Consider the following 5,486-nt stretch of genomic DNA (forward strand, 5'->3'; position numbering starts at 1 on the left):
AAACATTGATAGATTGACCGGACTCTTGTCGCATGTGATGCAGTTGGCTAAGAAGTTGATATTGGTGAGCAAGAGCAGTGGTGCTATAACGAGTTTTTAGAAAATCCCAGATTTCCTTTGTTGTGTCAAAGCGCCCAAATTGAAGATTAATGGAGACAATGGAAGTATAACGGCACCGTGTGATGACTTGATGGTTTTTACTATCCCAATCATCAAGTCGTTCTTCATATTTAGAGGCAAGTTCATCAGTATTTTTGACAGGTTTGACAGTATCACCAGTGACAAGACGCCACAACTTCTTCTCTTTAAGAAAACTAGACATGGCTTGGGCCCAAATGGTGTAATTAGAACCATCAAGAATGATGGAAATTGGTTGGGCCATATCAGAACGATCCATAGAAAGCAATAAAAAAAAGAAATAACGAGGTGAGAAGAATGGAGGCGTGGTGTTGCTAAACTGGGTGTAGGGGATGGAGCAATATTTGTGGACTGCCGAAATTAAGAGGATCAAGGATTTTGACTCTAAGCTCTGATACCATGTTAGAATAGTAGAGAGAGAAAATAATATGTATTGTATTGAATTAATGATTTTACAATACAAAGCTATGGGTATATATATAGGACTATGTAGGAGTGTTGTACAAAAGAAAGGGAAAGAATAAGGTAGGGGGAGCATAAAGTAAGGAAAGAATAAGGTAGGGAAAGAAAAAGGCAAGATTTGAACATAACTAATAGGGAGGAGCCTATAATCTAAATATGGAATACAATACAAAGAATAATATATACATATATAATATGTTAATTATATACATATATAATATATTAATATATTTCATATATTAACATCCAGCACCAAATACAATAATAGTATACAATGGACATGAAAACAAGTGAGGTCTATGTAGTTAGAGCATCAGGGAGAGTTGTCCGAGCACCAAGCAAGCACCTTTCCCCCAACATCTGGGAAATTCTCTTGTCCAGACAAGGCGCTGACCTTCCCATTACCATCTATTTTCACAGGGTATTTGAGAAGATGGCCCTGCAATGGGGTGAATTCCTCTCTGGTAAACTTCTTCCAGTTATCTTCAGCAATCTTGTTCACGCTATCGACGCAAACTAAACTTTCAGGCTCCTTGAAACACTTGTTTAGTTTTCCTAGGTGCTCTGCCCAAAGTGACATTCTATATCCATATACCTGCAATTCAACATCAATCAAGCATTCAAAAATAGGTCTCTGCGAATGTATTACCATAATTATGACAAATGAAATGACTATGGAAAATATCTAACATTTAGAATGAAAATACCCATCTGGCCACGTGGATGTTTTTTCTTCTTAGCCCAGGTCTGATGGGATTGATATGCACCCACAGCTATCTCAGTGTCCCTTGAACCAGCCATGGATCGCTGGTTAATATTGGCAGACCCCAAAATCACGTATTCATCATCTACTATCATCCATTTGGCATGTACATAAATCATAAATCGTCCAAATTTTTGTGAAGCTGAAACCTGAAAGTTTCGTTTTAAAAACTTAATTCCAGGTTTCATTTTACCTTATAATTATAAAACTTTTAAGTGCGAAGTTGATGCACTATTTTTCCCTTTGATTTTAGATCAAATTCTAAAAAGGTGTTATTAATTGGACTAAATAGTCTAAATTTAAAATTTTCAAAAAAAAAAAAAAAAAAATTGGTACAATTAAAATGACAAATACTAAATCAACACAAGACGGCACACCAGAGAATTATAAGTAAACAAGATTCCTTTCACATAATATTTTCTTATTCTACAAACATCACAAGATAGAACGAGAATGTATCTCAGCCTCAGCCTCAAGTTTTAATGTCTCTTCAGTATGGGATATGCTATCAGGGTCGGCCTTGCACTAAGGCCACTAATGCTTGTGCCTTAGGTTTCAAAATTTAGTTTAAAAATAGAGCCTTAAAATAAATTAGTAGTACATTCAAAATTTAAGTAGGCCCAATTTATTTTTGTTGATTTAGGACTAGTCTAAAGGGTGTTCTAAACAATTATGTTGGACCCAATTACAAAATAATAATTTAATCACAAATGTAGTTAGGTCCAATTGAAAAAAATGAATTAAAACATACACAAGTATAGTTGGCCCAGATAATGGAGTACATAATTTTGCCCTAATTTTTCTCTCATAAACTATCAAATTTTAATGGAATAAATAATTTTACTCTAATTTTTTACCTTATGTCTTTATCATATTTTAATTGAATAAATTTTCCCTAATTTTTTTGCCCTAATTTTGTTTCATTAAATTGTATTCCTTAATTTCTTTGCTATCAGATATCAAATGGTGGGTGGATTGTGTGTTTTGTGTGGAAAATTGATTATATAATCATGTTTCCTTTTTATTTATATTTGTTTCACGGTGAAGCAAAATTATTATCCCACTCTTCAATTTAACTAATGTAAAATCATTTATGTTTGTGTAATGTCTAGATTTTCAAAGATCAATTAGGCGGAAATTAAATAACCCAAGCATGAGGTTTTAAAAAAAATACCTTCATTCTCACTTAATTAATTATAAAAATCTTTTTCATTAACCATTTTATTTACTTTTCGCAAGTCTATACAAAAAAATACCATGAATGAAACCATAAACTCACTCTCCATGTATTTCAATTGATACAACATAATCATTACAAATGGAATGCCTCAAAGCTTACAATAAAATAGAGGACATTATTCTTTACCAAAACAAAAAACAAAAGCATTCGGCCAAATAAACAAATGAAGTATTACAATTCATCACTACATTACACTTATGAAATGATAAAACCAACTATTTGATCTTCAAATCCAAAAAGCATTCCATGTACAGATGTATAGGTAGGGGGTAAGCAAACCACTAGCTCACCAAACAATCTCATATTATAACATTAAAACACATGCGGGTCCAGCGATACAGTGATACAATACATATATGTAAAGTCATATCATGTCATAACCTTATGATTTTATTACATAATTCCTTAAATCCAAATTTAATTAATTAACCACAACTAGTTAACTTAAATAAATTTACATACTTTAATGTCAACCAGATATCCTTTTCAAAACGAATGTGATGCCAAAATTCATAATACGAGTTATATGCATGTCTTTTCTTCAAAGCAGAAAGCAAGCGGTAAATACACACACTAGGAATCTCTATTAACCATAACGTTTTACGAAAATTTCTTCCGTAGGAAACCGTAAATCGACACCCATGTAAACGTAGGCTATACAAGTGCTACTATTGCCATTTTACGAAAATTTCGTCTGCGGGATCAACACCCATGTAAACGTAGGCTATACAAACACTACTATTGTCATTTCACGAAAATTTCATCCACGAAATCAGTACCCATGTATACGCCCGGTTTTTAGGACTTTCACTATAGACACACAGACCAACTTAATTTGAAGTAACCACATCTCTTACCCATATTCACCAAAGTATTCACCCACTTTTCTCAAAACAATTCATTTCCAATGATTAACTATGCAACAATGCTCCATGCAATGTGTATGAGAAATTAGTTTCTGTTCACCTAATCCCCATGCAATTTATACAACAATCAATACTATCTTCCACCGATTGCCAAAATAGTTATCTCTAATTGTGGACTCGACTTTCTTCGTGCCCCCTTTCGGAGAGCATTGAATCGGTCGTACAGTTTGGACTCCTGTCACGGTTCTAAATCTAATCTCACAAAGTGCAATGTGAGACTGATAAACATCAAAGACTCTAATCCGGCAAATCATTTTGGAAAATCAGATTTTGAATCAACTAATGCCAAAACTGGATTGCTTTGCCAGATTACAGAGTCGCCACCTAAATATTTTGTTTTTGGAAAATTTTGGAAACCCCGACTCGTGCCAAAGGCCACGTATCCGTCATCACCAAAGTTGCCTCGGCTCGAGAACTTGGGTATGAGAGGGGAAGGTCCTGAAATGAGTACCCCCGCTCACCGGATAAAAGAATTGATCTTTACTAAGTATGATATGTTGTTTTATAAACATATGTGTTCTTATTCCGGTTATTAGCTAACTTTACTATGTGGTGCGCACACATACAAGTATAGACTAAGTCGCGAGACTTGGAACAAATCAAATCATGTTCGTTTTTGAAAATGGTTTGAAAATGCCACTCTCAAGTGGGCTAAAACGCGAATTTGCCATCAAACATGATGGGCTTTAAAACACGATTTGCCACTTCGCAAAGTGGGCTTAAAACTCACAATCATCGAATTTTTTCCAATTCAAGCAATAAAGCCTTCATCCACAAGCATTCATGCAGTTTAGCAAGTAAGCAAATAGGCTCACGACAAGCATGCGAAAACATGGTAAATATGGCACTCATGCAATATGTTAAAGCGTAAAACTTCTAGTGTACTTCGAGCCAAAACAAAAACTAGTTAGAAAACAATGCATGATCCTAACTATACAAAATGCCTAATGCAACACATGCAATAATGCAATTAAATAGGCTCGGCTACTAATATGGCATATGATCGATTTGAACAACATGCGTTTAAATACGTATTCAAAGAAGAGTATTGAAATATAACGCAGCTTGAATGATGTGCCGAGCCCGGTGCATGTAAGACAAATGAATGATGTAAACATGCAAGCATAAGGTATGCTAGTCAAAATATGACCCTAATCTAACCATTGAAAGTGGTTAAGTAAAACGGAGAAAGACGTGGAGTTGGAAGACATGCACACACACACGCACACTTATTACAACATCATGCCCTCGCGAAAGAGGGTCCAAATAAATAAGCTAAGCTACACTATGCTAAGCTAATTATTACAAAACAACTAATTAACTATTCTAGCTAATTAATTATTACACACCAAATTGAAAATAAATTAACTAACTATGCTAAGCTAATTAAAGTATTACAAAACAAATTCAACTAATTAATTACAACACATGTAATGATTAGCTACAACTAGCTAATAAAGCAATAAAATGGCCTCGCGGGTGAAGGAGACATGCATGCTCGGTTGCGTCCTCCCGAAAATCCATCGCCTTGCCCCCGGTTGCCTCTATTTGCACTTTGCTTTGATCTCTGAACATTGCATTGATTTCCAGTCTGCTTCTGCCCCAACACAGGAACATTTTTGAACAAATTTTTCACTGATGGCTGGTCGGCCACAAAAGGTGGCTGTCGGCCACAGACATTGGCCGGTCGGCTAGTTCAATGGCCGGTCGGCTACCTCAAGTGGCCGGTCGGCCACTCTTTTCTCCAAAATTCTATTTTTGTTGCAACAGAGAGCAACAAAGACAAAACAATGTATTTTGCAATAAATGTGTGTACTGCCACCCTCCTTATCATATCTCAAGCTCAAAGGAGTATGGCACTTGGCACTCAAGCCACCAACCAAGAATTTTCATGCATGATAGCCAAAGAACCAAACTTTTACAAGCTTAATGAATGCACACATAAGACTCAATGGGC

At 35.3% G+C, this 5,486-nt stretch overlaps 1 pseudogene; it reads right to left on the reverse strand.

Annotated features, from left to right (window-relative positions):
- Positions 1 to 913: 913 nt before the first annotated feature.
- LOC114300608 (phospholipase D delta pseudogene) lies at positions 914 to 1,551 on the reverse strand (annotated as a pseudogene).
- Between the last annotated feature and the right edge of the window lie 3,935 nt (positions 1,552 to 5,486).

The sequence above is a fragment of the Camellia sinensis genome, chromosome 4 (assembly GCF_055761805.1).
Source record: "Camellia sinensis isolate YWXY chromosome 4, ASM5576180v1, whole genome shotgun sequence".
NCBI classification, from domain to species: Eukaryota; Viridiplantae; Streptophyta; class Magnoliopsida; order Ericales; family Theaceae; genus Camellia; species Camellia sinensis.